The sequence below is a fragment of the Macrobrachium rosenbergii genome, chromosome 33 (assembly GCF_040412425.1).
Source record: "Macrobrachium rosenbergii isolate ZJJX-2024 chromosome 33, ASM4041242v1, whole genome shotgun sequence".
In the NCBI taxonomy this organism is placed as follows: domain Eukaryota; kingdom Metazoa; phylum Arthropoda; class Malacostraca; order Decapoda; family Palaemonidae; genus Macrobrachium; species Macrobrachium rosenbergii.
The window spans coordinates 6,789,144-6,805,931 of record NC_089773.1 but is presented as its reverse complement, the minus strand read 5'-3'; the positions used below and the strand labels follow the sequence as shown (position 1 = coordinate 6,805,931).

Below are 16,788 nucleotides of genomic sequence, written 5' to 3'. Positions count from 1 at the left end.
CAAAATATACTTTATCACAAATTGTTACAAGGTGCTATAGGTTTTTTCTCCTCCCCTTTTATTTCTGGTTACCTAAGTCTCATGATTCCGGACTCACCTAATATTTTGCTGTTTCTTGATAAATCCTAAATTATGTTATTGTTTGGAATTACGATCGTATCTTTCTTCATTTTTTTTTAAATAAAGAGAAATAACTACTCCAAACGAGTAACACCATTACACAGTTGCTAACATGTATTACCATAAAGTTTTCAGTATAAACCCTTCTATGTTAGTTATATCATCATCAGTACACCCTTTATTAGCCTAAATATTTGTGCATTGAAACCGTTCAGCTATACACACTGTATATTAACATTTATTATTCTTTGTATCTAAAAAGTATACAAAAAGTTATTTTTTTACACGAAAAAGATTTCTTTACATTAAGAGGTATTGTCGACGTGATTCTGGTACCACTGAGTGAAAGACTAACTCCTTCCATCTTTGTCCACGGTCGTATTTCTTCAGAGTTTTTGTGATGAAAAAGACTAAATACGCTCCCATTATTGCCTTAATTTGTATAATTCCTTGAATATCTGTTTTGTAAGTATAAATTTTATATTTTTTGTTTGGTATTCTTGATGTCTCAGGAAGAAAATATTAGTGTTATCTTTTGAGTATAGTTGACAGGTATGACATGCCCATCCCTCTGTAATAATAATATCATGACCTGACTCCGTAAAATTTTTCATTTAATTTTTAAATCGTCTGTATAATTCCATAATTTACATATAATAGTAATTTTTGTACATAATTCCTATATATACAGGCATGGTAGCCTATTAAAACCCATGCTCTTTTGAGTAATTTTACTCCCTTTTTAGGGTCCTTTGCTATTTAGCTTGATTTTTCCTCATGTCCAGTTGATCCTTATATTGGTAGAACTAAGTAAGAGCTCCGCGTTCGGCATTACTGTGGAAGTTGACTCTTTCTAGAGTATTTTGGTTGCTCATCAAGATTTTACAGAGCGCCTACAGTTTAGTTGGCCAAGGCTGTCGTGTAGGTTCCGACTAGGAAACTGGCGGACGAATACAAACAAGACAAACTTTTCGTACAGTACCAGGTCCTGACCTAACCAGATGTAACCAACCTAACCTAACATAGGGCGGTGTGCCTTACCTGGCCGCCCCCCCAGACCACCCAGAAAGCGTGGGGTCGCACGGTCGGGTCGCGGAACTACTTACCTTGGCAGAGTGATTGAAGTCCGGGTAGCAGGTGTTGCACGGCCTGGCCAACTAAACTGTAAACTACCCAAATTTACCATTATTTTTTCTTGGTCAACTGTAATTAACCTGTAATTAACTTCAGAACTAATTATATTTTTGTATGCTGGCCATCCTGGAATGCTATAGCACATGTGCAGTATTATAGGGGAACCTTTGGTAAAAAGTAGAGTTTCCTTCACCAGGGGGTCCAGGGGCAGAGCCCCCAGTTAAGTAACACAGCCTGCTAGGTTAGGTTACGTTAGGGTACGTCAGATTAGTATGGTTCCTTTTATAATAGATTTCCCTAGCCAGTCAATTCTTGAACATATGGCTCCCTAATGACTTTCATATTCGTGGAACCATTCCATACAGTCCGTGCAGAGCTATTACTTTGAGATACTGTATTGACCAATGGACTTAGCTCAGGCTGTTAGATTCAACTGTTTTGTTAGGTCTGACTTGCAGAGGTGAAAATCCTGCTTATTCTTATTATTCAAAAGATGAACCCCATTCATGTGGAACAAGCCCACAGGGGCCAGTGACTTGAGTTTCAAGCTTCCAAAGAATATGATATTCATATTAGGAAGAAGTAAGAGGAGGTAAAGGGAAATACAGAAGGAAGAGATATCACTTATTGAAAAAGAAAAAATGAATTAATAAATAGATAAAAATGTATTGAAATGCAAGGAGAAAAGTATTCGGGTAGTAATGCGTTGCATCTTCGCTTGAACTTCTGAGGTTCCAATTTTACTGCGTCCTCAGGGATGCTGTTCCACTGTCCAACAGTGTGAGGAATAAAGGACCTCTGGAACTGAAAAGTTCGACAGCGAGGTACATCTACTGCACATTGGTGCTGCTGTTCAGCGAATCACAAGCCTTGTTTTTGTCTCCTTCTTGGAGTAAGCTGGCTCACCCCAGTGTGGACATGTCATTATTGCAGGTTCTGTTTTGTTAGCCTATTGCTTTTGTTGGTTTCAGTTGAATGTGATCTGCAACTGGTACTTTAGTCTTTAACCTCTTGAAGCTTTAGATTAAATTGCTTGGTAATTCTACAGAAGAGCTCTGCACGGAGGTGTTGTTCTTTTACTGAGCAGTACAGAGAAGGGTGTATATTATGCAGTATATACATGTGAGATCATTTGAGAAATTTACCATCTTGTTTATAATATTTTTACACTTATCCCCAAGGGGCTAGTACTAAACTTAGCTACCCCAGGAGCTTTTCCATAGAATTACCAAATACTGTAATGGGTATACTCGTATATGCAGCCTGTCTTGTGAATTTCCCAGTATTCCTTATCAGGGAGTATGGTTGAGGAGACTCGTCTTTTGGCACTCTTGTGGTACTCTGCTGAGGGCAGAAGTTAAACTTATTCTTGTATGATGTGTTCTCGAAGGTTTTCTTGTAGAAGGTTTTAGTCATGCAGACATCTGGTCCAATGTCTGAATCAGTTAGCCTGTTTTCCCAACTGGGGTCCAACACGAGTGAGTGTTGGTTCTCCAGGAATGAAAGCTATTACGTATCGGGAACATATGAGGAATTCAGAAATGCCCAGAGGTTTACAAAGCATCCAAAAGTCCTGAAAAAAAGAAAAAATCAAAGAGTCCTTATCATCATCACCATAAATTACTTGTGAAGTTAGGCCTTAAGGGTGATATGTATTAATCACCTAGCTTGAGGGATAGGGGGTACCCTAAATCATTCAACTGTTTGGGGGAGATAGAGTGGAAATAGGCAGTTTTGTGTAACACATATGTTCGAATATGGTTAAGAAGATGAAGTATTCCAAACCTGTGGGGATAACTTGGCTGTCCTCCAAGGTGGTCCAAACTATTATTTGGTTATCTTTTTGTGTGAGGATACGTCATTGTAATTGCTGTCTTCCTGGAGGCTGGCTGACTAAGTGCCTGAAACATTAATTTTACGGCAAAGACATGCTTGCTTACAAACTTTTTAAGTAACTGTATTTGTGGACCAATTGATATAAGTTTGCTCTACCAAATCATCTTACCGTGTACATTGTTGACATAAAGATTTTATTTCAGATTTCCTTGCAGCATAGAACTTGTCTGCCAGTGAAGTGTAATCCTCTAAAGAGAAGACTTGATCACCAGTGGTTGAAGGGTCAGTGTGAATTTCCTACCACCGTGGATATCATAGAACAAGAGAGAGGAAAGATTGAAAAACATCCAGTAGAACAAAAAACCACTGAATGGATTGCTTAAGCATTTTTCAGTTTACCTCTACTCCAAGTTGCAAAATTCTTGGCAAGCATACCCAGCAACATTATGAAGAATTTGATCCAACATAGAATCTGGAAGTAAGTACTGTATAAAATGTGAACATAATGGTTTGTTGCAATTCAGTGACTTTTGTGCCAGATGGCAAGTAAGAGATTTTAAAAAGATGTGGAAATATCTTGAGCAAAATTGAGAATATCTCCGCATATGATAACTAAAGGTATTATTTAGTTTTAGCTTAGTAATAGGATTTTGTAACAGGTGCAGGATTTTTTTTTTTTTTTTTTTTTCTATCTCTCTCTCTCTCTCTCAAAACCGGAGCATGGCTTTCCTTCGATGTGCAGCTCTGCCAAAGTGTAAGTGTCATGAAATGTTTAGAAATTATTCCCAAAGAATCATGAAGTGAAGGTACAAAGAAGTACAATACGATGAAATTTGGTTAACACAATGTTTTTCAGGTTTCCTTCTCATTTGGTCCTGTCCTGCCATGAATGCTCAATTTGCAAGGTACATGAAAAATTTAGAGGAAAAGCAAACACCTTAATAAAGGGTGGTTACCAACAAGTTAATCATGGTGTTTCCCCAAGTCACGTGTTGTGCAGAAGTGAGTGGAATGGTTGCCCTTATGCTACCATACCTTTTCAGGTTCATTTGAGAATACTGGAAGTATGTTTCTTATACTCTTAAGACTTGTGATATACCTCATGTTTATGACAGACTTCTTTCTTCAAGGTGAGAGTTGGTTTTGTGGTGTGATATGGTAAGTTTTGTATCAAAGCATCGGTGCTTACTCCTTCACCTATCACCAAATGCTTTTTAAACTTTGGGTATTAGCTTGAACTCTTGATCAGCCAGTGAAATTTCTTTAAAAACAGTTAACATGTCTTACACTGGTACTCAGCTTACTCGGTTATAAAAGTTTTTCCTTTACATTCCTGCAACACGCAATCTGTTTGATAGACACTCAGGAAAACATTTCATGGTTCTTAAGGTGAAATAGTATGAGATTCACCTTTTAATACAATGGGTGGGTGGGTGGGTGGTAAGGCGTAGATCTCAGGGTATTCTTATCATGCTACTTGCAGAGAAAGTTTTCCCACTTTAAACAGGAAACCCATGGTGTCATTTTTTCTCTTGAATGAGTGTACAGCAAGTCATACTGCCATGGAGCCCTGCCACCCTCAGCATCACACATGGCAGGATGTACAAACCTGAGGTATTTCATCATAATTCCTACCTCTGAACAACCTCAGTTGCCCTGCCATTGCAGGAAAAAGTGATGCTACACAACTGACTGAGTGGGTATGTTTCTCTTACCCCTTACTTGTTTCTGCCATTGAAGTACCTGTTACCAAGCGTCAGCCACTGGACCAGCAGTAGCCAAGGATATTGCATAGTAAGAGGGTTTGTATTTCTAGGAGAAATGCAAGATATTTAAAATTTGTTGTTTATAAGTATTTGTGCTCTTTTAGGCTCCTTAATTGTAATCATTTTACAGTGACCACCAGCTCATGTGTGACATGTACTGTACTGTCCAGTGTTCATAATGTTAGCTAACAACAGTTTTGCTGGGAACTTGATCATCAGTACATGAACTTGAACAAGCTCCCTCTGCAACAAAAATTCTTTACCTTTCGTAATGTCTTTTAGTAGGATATTACACTTACTACTCATTTCTTAATTGCTGGAATCCCAGTATAAGTGACCAGTAATTTGCATGACATGAACTTTTCCCCTTAAGACTACTCTAAATTGTAATGCTGGATCACTTCTAAGCTTTTTCATTTTTCTACAAGCTACTTGGGTTAATTAATACCTAATAAGATTAGGAATGTACTCATTTAATTGCACACTGTCTGGTTTTACTGTCTAATTAAATAAGTAATGTGCATGATGTTTTTACCATTTTACTAGAACCATTCAGAAGTGACACAGGACGGTAATGCCTCCTTCCAAAGTTTGTTTATGCCTTGTGCTCTTTGTTTGATGAAGTTTTTTAAAGATTGTTTAAACAGATGTGTTCACTGCCTTAACCATCTATCCTGGCTTCACTCAAAAGCTATTGCCATGAATTATTCAGTCTCTTGCTCTTTTGCAAGTGTTGTTTTTTTTTTTTTGGTTTTTTTTCTATCTAGGTCCCTTGGCATAGTTTGTTCATTAGAACTCAGGAACTGATGTTTTCAGCTACATGAGTACATGTACACATCAGTCTAGCGCTCTTATTTCTTGCATTTTCATTTGTTACAAGAGTTCGCCATCTGAATTATGTGAATAGCATTTAATTTGTGCATCCACTAGAGGGTCCTGCTCATTGCATCCAAATTATCTAAGCTAATTTTGAATTGAATGCCTAATTTAACACATACAACTTACCTGTTAGTTACATATAGCTTTAGTCTTGACGTCACGGCAAAATTTCAAAACGCGCGGCAGCGCCAGTCCGAATATCGGGTGATCGCCCTTACCTGCCCTCTGTCGGGGTACTAGGAACTATTCCAACATGCTTCAGAATAATTTTGCCGTCACGCCGGCGACATTGTTGTCGGTACTCGAGCGAAATTTCATTGTATCTGCCTACATCGAGCTGTTTTCACTTGGTGAAGTACTCTCTTGTTGGTTTGCGGCTTTGCCAGTTATTTGTCACCTATTTAGTCAGGTTTTCTGATAATTATGTCAGATTCTGGGTCTTATACCTTTAGGGTATGCAGCAAAGGCTGTAAGACGAGGTTGGTCAAGGCTAGTCTTGATCCTCATTCAATTTGTGTGGCTTGTAGAGGTCAGGAATGTTCATATGAGAGGAAGTGTGATGAATGTGTCAGTATGACTGAAAAAGATTGGAAGGCTCTATCTAAGTATGTAAAGAAGCTTGAGAAAGATAGAGCCAGGAAAGCTTTAGCTAGAAGTTCTTCTTCTCTCTCTCAGAAACCGAATCTCCCTTAGCTATGCAGGAAACTTCTATTAATATCCCCGTGGCTACTAATATTCCTATTCCTGACTCTGATATCCCTGAACCCGTTACCGTGTCTGAGTATCAAGTCCAGATGGACGCCAGATTTAACCTTATTGTGGGCGCCATGGAGGATATTGGCGTTAACGTGAAATCCCTTCATGAGCGTATGGATTCTTTCCAAAATATTGTGAATAATTTAAGTGCAGTGCAAAGTGTTAGTGTGGTGGAGGAGGTGGTTGCTCGGCCTACTCGTTCTCCTAGACCTAAGCCTCTGTCAAGCTCCCCTGCTCCTGGGAGAAGACATGCTGAAAGTCCAAGGGAGGCGAGTGGGGTCTGCTCACGAGCAGCCGCCCCCTCGAACAGTCCTGTTGTTTCCCAGGCTGTTTCAGAGCGCCGTTGGAAAGGCGACTCAAGGAAGTGTCTTTCTTCAAGCTCCAGTGATTCGCCTCGCAGAGGCTGGAGATTTCCGACGAGTCTAGACCATTGAAGAGGTCCAGGAATCTTTCGCCTTCAGCGGTTCAGAAGAAGAAGCCATTTCGCTTATCACAGCCTTCCTGTAGTTTTTGGGAGAGTCCGAGAGATTTTCGTCGTCAGAAGAATCTTCTCCCAGGCGCAAGGCTCATGTGCGCAAGAGGTATAAGACTTCCCATTCGGTATTGCCCAGCGTTCCCGGTGTTTCTCCGTTGGTTTCACGTAAGCCTATTGTGGCGTCTCGCGCTCTTCCTCATCACGATCCTGGCTCTACTGATCATCGTTCCCCAGTTGGATCCTCGTCTACTCATGACTTTCTTGAGCGATGCACAAGAAAATTGGAAGCATTCTTGGCGGGCTCGGAAGGCCTGGTTCTTCTCCAGCAAAGCCTTCTGAAGTGTATTTGATGCCTCCTCCTTCGTCTCGAGCTCACGGAGCGCCCAGTACGAAAAGCTCCTCCTCGATCTGTGTCTCTTGATCCTCCTTTGGTTCAGGCTCAGGATCAGGCTCTGCGCCTAGTCAGGCTCAGGCGCTCCCTCAAGATTTAGCGCTCTCTCAGGCTCAAGCGCCTCAGGTAGCGCCAGGTGAGGCGCCATCCCAGGCTCCTTTGTGGCGCCAGTTCAGGCTCCTCTTGTGGCGCAGGCTCCTCTTGTGGCGCAGGCTCCTCTTGTGGCGCCAGTTCAGGCTCCTCTTGTGGCGCGCCTACCAGGCTCAGGCTCCTCCTCAAGCTCTTATTCAGGCTCCTACTCCTCCTTCACAGGATGTGTGTGTGCAAGCGGAAGGTTTTTCTCCTATTTCGTCTGAGGAAGAAGTTGTGGAAGAGTTTCCTGTAGACGAACCAGACTCCTCTCGCTCGGATTACAAGAAGCTTCTTCGCTTCTTTATTGATAATTTTCCTGAGGATTTTGCACCTGCGGCTCCGGCTTCCCCTCTCTCTCAGTACGCAAGAGACTCGAAGCCTCCTACCTCTTCCTTTATGAAGTTAGTGCTTTCTATTTCAGCTAAGAAGGCATTAAAGAAAATGAACTCCTGGTTGGAAGACAAGCGTGATCAGGGGAAAACCACTTTCTGCTTCCCTCCTTCTAAGCTTTCTACTAAGACGAAGGCTTGCTACGACACTGGGGAAGTTTTCTCTCTGGGAGCTTCTGCCTCCTCTCAGGGAGACTTCTCCAGTCTCGTTGATTCTACCCGTCGTTCTCATGATGAACTCGGCTCGGATTTTCTTCTCTCCTTCAGAGTTGGACCACCTTTTGAAGAACGTTTTCCGAGTTTTGGAAGTCATCAGTTTTATGGACTGGACTATTGGCGCTTTGGGTAGGAAGGTAAAGTCTTTTGGTCTTTCCGAAGCGCATTTCGATGATTTCTCTTCTGTTATGTCCTGCTTAGATAAAGGGATTCGTGACGGTGCGTCTGAGTTAGCCTCCATCTTCACGTTAGGAGTTCTTAAGAAGCGACAACTTTGGTGCTCTTTTGTCGCTCAAGTGGAGTTTCTAGGACTCAAAGATCGGCTCTTCTTTTCGCACCTCTGGATAAGAAGTACCTTTTCCCTCAAGAACTTGTGGCCGAAGTGTCGAAATCCCTTACTCAGAAGTCCACACAGGACCTTTTGGCAATCCTCTAAATAAACCAAAAGCTCCTCAACCTTCTCTGCCAGCGCAAACTCGTCCTCTAGTTAATCAAAATAGGCCCTTTCGTGGCAGGCCCCTCACCCGTACAGGATCTAGTTTCCGGGGCAAAGCAAGATTTGTCTCCAGGGCTATCAAACCCTCAATTAAAAAGTGATCTGCATGTCCTCCATGCACTAGTAGGAGCCAGACTTCAGCAGTTCTGGCAAACTTGGGAGGAGATCGGAGCGGACCAGTGGACCACGTCCGTGCTAAAGGAAGGATATTCTATCCCCTTCCTCAAGAGGCCCCCTCTTGCAACAGAACCTTTAGCTTTGACAGCATATTCCAGCAACTTAGAGAAATGCTCGTTCTGAGTGCGGAAGTAGACTCCATGCTTTTAAAAGGAGCGATAGAGATCGTGGAAGAAGTCAACTCTCCAGGCTTTTACAACCGCCTTTTTCTTGTTCCAAAGGCCTCAGGCGGCTGGAGACCAGTCCTGGACGTAAGTTCTCTCAACCTTTTCGTGGAGAAAACCAGTTTCTCGATGGAGACGACGCAATCCGTCCTCAATTCTCTTCGTCCGGGGGATTGGATGGTCTCAATAGATCTGCAGGACGCTTACTTTCACATTCCGATCCATCCCGCGTCCAGGAAGTTTCTTAACTTCGTTTTCCAGGAGAAGACTTATCAGTTCAGGACTCTGTGCTTCGGTCTGTCCACAGCCCTCAAGTATTCACAAGAGTTATGTCCACTGTTGCCAAAGCTCTTCATCTCAGAGGAATAAAGATCTCTCTCTATCTAGACGATTGGCTCCTTCGTTCCCAGTCTCAGTCTCAGTGCTTGGAGGATTTGAAAGTAACTCTCGACTTGACACAGAAGCTAGGACTTCTAATCAATTGGAAGAAGTCTCACCTATCTCCCTCACAATCCAGGATCTATTTAGGAGTGAGACTGGAAACAGTTCCTTTCTGGCTTTTCCGTCAGATCAAAGAATCTCGGACTGTCTCATAAAAGTCCAGAACTTTCTGGATATGGATACCTGTTCACAAAAAGGCTTGGATGAGCCTCCTGGGAACTCTGGCGTCAATAGAAAAGTTTGTCTCCCTGGGGAGACTTCACATGAGGCCCTTCAATTCTACCTCAGGGAGCAATGGAACAGGAAAACGCTTCCAGACTCCTTCTCCTTTCCAATCTCGGACCGTATCAAGGAGGATCTAAGGTGGTGGTTAGATCGAAGAAAATTAGAGAAAGGTCTCTCTCTTTTCCGTCGAACCGAACCACGAACTGTTTGCAGACTCGTCGGAAGTAGGATGGGGAGCGACGTTGGGGGTAAAAGAAATTTCAGGTTTGTGGAATGCGACAGAAAAAGAATGGCACATCAACAAGAAGGAGTTGAAAGCAATCCACCTGAGTCTCGTACACTTCCTACCTTTCGTACAGGGACAAACAGTTCTGGTTCATTCAGACAGCACCACAGCGTTGTCTTATATAAAGAAACAGGGGGGCACTCATTCTTACTCCCTCAGCGAGGTAGCAAGAGACCTCCTTTTGTGGGCAGAAAAGCACAAGATTCTGCTCCTAACGAGATTCATTCAGGGAGCCCTCAACGTGAGAGCGGACTCCTTGAGCAGGAAGCACCAGGTTCTGTCCACAGAGTGGATTTTGCACGAAGAAGTGTGCAAGTCGCTGTGGAGACTTTGGGGTCAACCTCTGGTAGACCTGTTCGCGACGAACAAGTCGAACAGGCTCCCAATCTTCTGCTCTCCTGTCCCGGACCAAGCAGCCTTCCAGACGGACGCAATGCTACTGAATTGGTCGGGTCTGGACCTTTACGCCTTCCCGCCGTTCAAGATGTTAGGTGCGGTGTTGAGGAAATTTCAGCACCACTCCAACACCAGGATGACGTTGATAGCCCCCTTCTGGCCTTCCAGGGATTGGTTCCCAGTTCTCATGGATCTCTTGATCGACTTCCCGAGGAGCCTTCCAAACAGAGTAGATTTACTCAGACAGCCCCACTTCAGGAGATTTCACGAAAACCTGTCAAGTCTGCGGCTAACTGCGTTCAGACTATCGAACGTCTACTCAGAAGCAAAGGATTTTCGAAGAAGAAAGCGGCTCAATCCATCGCTAGAGCCAGAAGACCATCTTCGATCAAGGTCTATGAGTCCAAGTGGAATATGTTTCGTTCATGGTGCAAAGATCATGACATTTCCTCTTCCAGAACCTCGGTGACGCAGATTGCGGATTTTCTTTTGTTCCTCGGGAATAAGAACCTTTCTGTATCCACACTTAAAGGTTATCGTAGCATGCTGGCTACTGTTTTTCGTCACAGAGGTTTGGATATCTCTAATAACCAAGATATAACGGACCTTATTAAATCCTTCGGTACCTCTAAGAGGTCAGATGCTAAAGTTGTTTCGTGGAATCTTGATGTAGTCCTGAAGTGGCTTATGTCTGAGAAATTTGAACCTATGGATTCTGCTTCTTTAAGAGATCTTACGAGGAAAACCCTCTTTTTAGTTTTGTTAGCTACAGCTAAGAGAATCAGTGAGATCCACGCCTTGGATAAGAGAGTAGGATTCTCTGCTTCAAAAGCAATTTGTTCTTTCAAACTGTTTTTATGGCCAAGAACGAGACCCCTTCGCACCCGTGGCCTCGCTCTTTTGAGATTCCGAGTCTGTCGGAATTGGTAGGTAAGGAGCAGGAGAGGTTCCTCTGCCCAGTCAGAGCCTTGAAATATTATTTGCGAAGGACTAAAGATATTAGGGGTCCTTCAGATTCCTTATGGTGTTCGGTCAGGAACCCTCTTAGACCAATGTCCAAGAATGCCATGTCCTTTTTATTAGAGATCTGATTTCTGAAGCTCACTCCAATATTTCAGAGAATGATTTGAAAATGTGTAAAGTGAAGGCTCACGAAGTGAGGGCTATCTCTACTTCTCTCGCTTATAAAAGGAACCTCTCCCTTCAAGATATTGTGCAAGCAACCTACTGGAGGTGTAAGTCTGTATTTGCTTTGCATTATCTCTCGCAAGTGCAGACAGTGTTTAACGAGTGCAGCACGTTAGGGACCTTTGTTGTATCTGGCACGGTAATGGGTAAAGGGGTAAAGGAGGATTAACCTACCTTTACTTACTTGTTTTTGGAGTGTGAAGGTTTTTACGGTTGTCTGTGAGGGTAAGTGTTGGTTAGTTTTACCCCACAGTTGGTTTTGGTTTTTATGGTTATACTTTTCTTTGGTGTTGGGTGACCCCTTTTGTAATTCATGATGTTTGTGCTGCGCCTGAGCAGGGGCATACTTGTGGTATTGTCACGGCCATGTCCTAGGTGACTGATACCCAGCTTAAGCAATCTGCGACCAGGTCATTATACCCCATGGTTGCTCTGAGGATAGCAGGTTACTGAGGCAGTAACTGTGGAATCAGCTACCTTAGCAGGTGAGGAACTAAGAAATTTTCTACATTGATAACCTTAATGTTTCCAACAACTCTTTTTAGCTGTCATTGCCCCACCTCCTAAAGGTGTCAATCAGCTATATGTAACTAACAGGTAAGTTGTATGTGTTAAAATGACATTTTTATTCTAAAATAATGTTTAACACATACTTACCTGTTAGTTACATATCTAAAGCCCACCCTCCTCCCCACGGGGACAGGTAGGCAAATTATTCTGAAGCATGTTGGAATAGTTCCTAGTACCCCGACAGAGGGCAGGTAAGGCGATCACCCGATATTCGGACTGGCGCTGCCCATGCGTTTTGAAATTTTGCCGTGACGTCAAGACTAAAGCTATATGTAACTAACAGGTAAGTATGTGTTAAACATTATTTTAGAATAAAAATGTCATGTTATCTTTTTTTAGATGAAGTGTTCAATGAGTGTTGTTTATGGTAGTTGTGTTGCCACCTTCCATTTGTTATTTTGATTACCTCAGGAACAAGATGATTGGTTGTTAGTATCTACTGTATTGGTTGTTTAGCACCTATTCCATTCTTGTTGCCGAACATCCTGGATGTAGGAAGATATAAACGTAATCTTAGGCTGCTGTTTATTGGGCAGTGTACATCATAGTGAGAGACAAGAAGAGAGTTACAAAGTATATATAAGCGTATAAATGATGGAATACAAAATATATAAGCATCGAAGTTTTAAGCATACAATAAGGGATCATATCCTACTACACGAAGTAGAACTTACAGAATCGTAGTCTGTGAGGTAGCTCATATAGCATTCACTACTAAACAAGAATAACTTTGTTGTACCATACATTGTGGTATTGTGCAATACCTATGAATTTCTTGCACTGCAATATTACATAATGTATCTTATGCTTACATGTGAGACATAAAGGACAAAAAGGAAGTGTAAAGTATATTTAAAAAGCTAGTTTCACATCTAATGTGGACATAGGGTATTTTAAGTATTTTTGTTTTTAAAGGGAAGTATGTAAGGGGCTTTTCTTTTATAAATTTTAATAGCACCATTCAAACATTTGCAGTTCATTTTCAAGCTCTGCAGTCTGTCAGTAATTTGCACAATCAGCAATTTGACCAAAGGGCATTGCTGTGAGTGGATATAAATGCCATCAAAACTAATAGAGAGTAGTTTTATCTTCCAGAACACAGTCACTTAATACTAAAGATTTATTTTGAAGCTTCATTTGCATTAGTTCTTTTCCTTAGGGTGTCTTAGTAAGATTTTGACGGGATGGGAAACTTTTCCCATTGAGAATGTGTACAATTTTATGAGTGTATTGAGCATTTGTGGGGTAATTGATATTCCAATTTCTTTTAGGTTCTAGGGTGAAAAATTGAGGATATGTCAAGTAAACACTGGACACTAAAGGGTGAATATTGTCATTTGTGAAGACTTAGAAAAAGATATCCATTTCTTGGTTTTAATCTGATTTTTCTATTTCAGCAAGGGGACCAAACAGAACCAAATTTCAACAGCGATTGAAACATGTATTGGATAGAAGTGGATTCATGCCTCTGCGTATTGGATAGAAGTGGATCCATGCCTCTGCATTTGGTTTTTAAGTTTAATATTTAAGGTAAGATTTTATTTTTGAGGTTCCACATTTGAAGGCTTTAAAATTTTAGATGTTAATAGTTTTATTGTTATTGACATTACATACTCTTTTAATGTAAGTGCAGAACATGATTTGATTAAAAATTAGTTTTTGTTCAAGTTACTCATTGAAACTGCTGACCTTGGTGGTTCATTTTAATGGTTAAATTGCAATTTGTAAGTGTATTTTCTGGAAAGTTTGCCTTCCAGGTGAACTTAGTTGAATTCATATTCCTATTTTTGGAATCATTCCTGACAGATGGTTCCTTAGTCAAATTTAAGGGCGAGTTTAATTGGCTCTCTTTCCTATCTGGGTTATCCAGCGACTTGGCTGTTGATGCCCACTTCGATGAGGTTTTGTACATGCACGCTAAAGTATGGCTGGCCTAATGTGTTCTTTATCTCTAACACTTCTCCATGTGCCCGTTCTCTTGTGTACGTACTTTGTCCAACCAGCTCAGGATCTCTACTCAGTTGAAGTTTCAGTAAGTTCCAGGTGAGAGGCCTCTTTGATTACATTGCAGTAACTAGAAAGAGATGCGCCAGATCGTCATTGCAATTTAGCAGTCGGCTTATTTCCTGTGGGGTGGAGGAGGGTCATTTATTAACCCAATCATCTCGCTCTTAATTCTTGTATGCCTTTCGTTTAGTGATTTAAGTTATTGAGGGAGAGGACGGCTAAGTCAAGTCATACTTGCAAACTCAAAGTGGAATTTGTCCCATACTGAAATGTGGCCAAGGGCATTCCTCTCCTGGTTTTGCCAATGCCGGCTTGTAGACCCTTGTATGGTTTCACCTTCCTGACAGCATTGTCATGTTTTTTAAGTATGAAAATTGGTAGCCATTGGAGGTATACGAGCTTTCCTGTTAGAATTATGGATACTTGCATATTTTCCGTGCACGGAATTACAGGTCCTCATGAATTTTTGGTTCTGTGACTGGTTTTCCCCTTCTATAGTATCTAGTGCTTATGAGGTAGAACAGCACAATAGAGTTCTATGCTTTTAAGCAAGTGTGCAGTGTAGTTTAATATGGGTTTCCTTTGTGCTGTGTATGGCACAGTACAAACTGAACTGAAGGTTTTTGTGGCATTTCCTTGGCCCTCAGCTGCATTGCTTTCAGCCACACGCTTACGTGTACATTTGCCGTTGTCTTGCTTCAATCCATGTTTCATTTAAAAACAAACCAATCCTGCATTTCCCCATTTGTTAAGAACATCTTGTTGTCCCTCCATACCTTTTTTTTGAATTTTCTTTAAAACAGAAATTGCAGATATTTCTTCTATGTTTGAGAAACTTTCTTGTACATTGTAGTTTTTAAAGTTGAGTTAGACATCACATTTTTTGGCGTCACCTCAGTATGGCATGTTTTGTGCTTGAATTTCCATCTGGTCAGGTACATCTGTCCTACGTCTTGTCTCTCTAAAGTTGAATGGTAACTTTTTAAACTATTAATTGACTGCAGTAAGTGTTTTCATCGAAGCTTAAAACTTAGCTCCACCTAGGGTAGCAGATATTTTATTTTATTATTTGCCATTACTTATTTCCAGCTCAGTTTCATTTAAGACCAAATCAAATGGGTGATCTCAATTCGTCAACATGATCTTGTGCTTAATTAAAAAAAATTAAAACACCACAATAATTATTAGGGCTTCATCTAACCATGTGTTTCCAGTTTGAGTAGTAGTTGCCATACTATGTGAAGTAAACTAGATTACCCTGAAGTGACTACATACTTTACTCCAATTAACTTGCCAGCCTAATGGTTAAATTTATTTTGTTTCCATCAAGACACTCGACTAATTAAAAGGTGGGGTCTGGTTACTTTTAAGTGTGAAGGGATATAGCATACTAGCAATTTATGCCTAAAACCTCACTCCACCAAAGCTTTTATATAGTATCTTGGATATTGTACAGTACATCACATTGTCATCTCTATAAGCCCTTTCAAGGTTTATTGTTAAGGTATTGACATTTATCAATTTAATTCCTCGGTTACTGGTTTCATCCTAGTGTCTACACTTAAAACTGCATGTTAAAAGCAGCAATGTATTTTGGTTTGATGGAAATAGCTGTAGGCTTCGAGCAAGTCATAATTTGCATTTATCAAATGTTCTAAAGTTTTATTACTTGTTTATATTTCCTTAAGTAACATCTGATAATTTTTAAAGTAATTCTTAATTTGACAGGTATAGATTGAACAGTAAAGAAATTTAAAAGGAATAACTTTGTTGGTTTATTTCAGGTGTAACATCATCGAGAATTCCACAGAAGAAAGAAAAGATGAAGAATGTTACATTGCAAGGAATTCAAAAAGTGTTGCAAGATTTTTGGAAGATTGAAACTACTGCAGAGTGGTGGAATATTCCTGAAGAAAAGGCAGGACAAGATTAGTTGATGACTACATTCAGGATTGTGGATGGTGATAAAAGATGACAAGCAAGAAAACTGTTAGACATTGAACTCTATTAACGATGCAGTACACTTGATGCGAAATTTTGGGTAATGCCACTTCATTTCATAGTGTAAAATCCAAAGCTGCAAAATTTAGGGTAATGCCACATCATTTCATAGTGGAAAATCCAAAGATTCTAGGATTCCATGATGCTGAAGCTTTAAAATTCTGACAATTATTTAAAAGTTTAACTAAAATGCTTGTTAAAAACCCTATAATCATTTCCAGTAAAAATAAAAATATGACCAGCACATTGTATTTATTAAGGACTCCATTCTAAATATTCTTTGATAAAATTACATTGTGGACACTTTTGCACTTTCCTCTTTCTTTCTGTCTATCTTCTCCTTACTACCCTTCTTCCATTGTAACCTTTCAGGCTGTCACATTGTCCCTGCAGCTTTTTTCCCACCTGAATCTGTTCTTTACCAACATTTCTGTAACTATGCAATTTGTTCACTGGTCTGAAAATGTGAAATCTAAGCTTGGCACTGCTGCGAATGGGATGTGATGAGCAACAATGTCCTTACATAGTTCTAACTCCTAGGAACTTTGGCTGCTGCCATCCATAAGGATTTTGACTTAAATCCCATTATAAACTCATTCTGGTAGGTTCTTCACTGACAAGACTTCAAGTTGGCTGAAGGTAGCAATGTTATCAAGGTGGTAGTTTGACCCACTTACTGTATATAGTAGTAAATATTTTCCCATTGTTATCAGAAGCTAAAGCAAACTAAAAATGACCGACTG

At 40.7% G+C, this 16,788-nt stretch overlaps 1 long non-coding RNA gene across 1 annotated transcript; it reads left to right on the top strand.

Annotated features, from left to right (window-relative positions):
- Positions 1–449: 449 nt before the first annotated feature.
- LOC136855866 (uncharacterized) lies at positions 450–16,283 on the top strand. The gene is made up of 4 exons (XR_010858155.1): positions 450–585; positions 3,294–3,568; positions 13,435–13,567; positions 15,829–16,283. It is a non-coding gene; the product is annotated as an uncharacterized lncRNA (long non-coding RNA).
- The last annotated feature ends 505 nt before the right edge of the window (positions 16,284–16,788 follow it).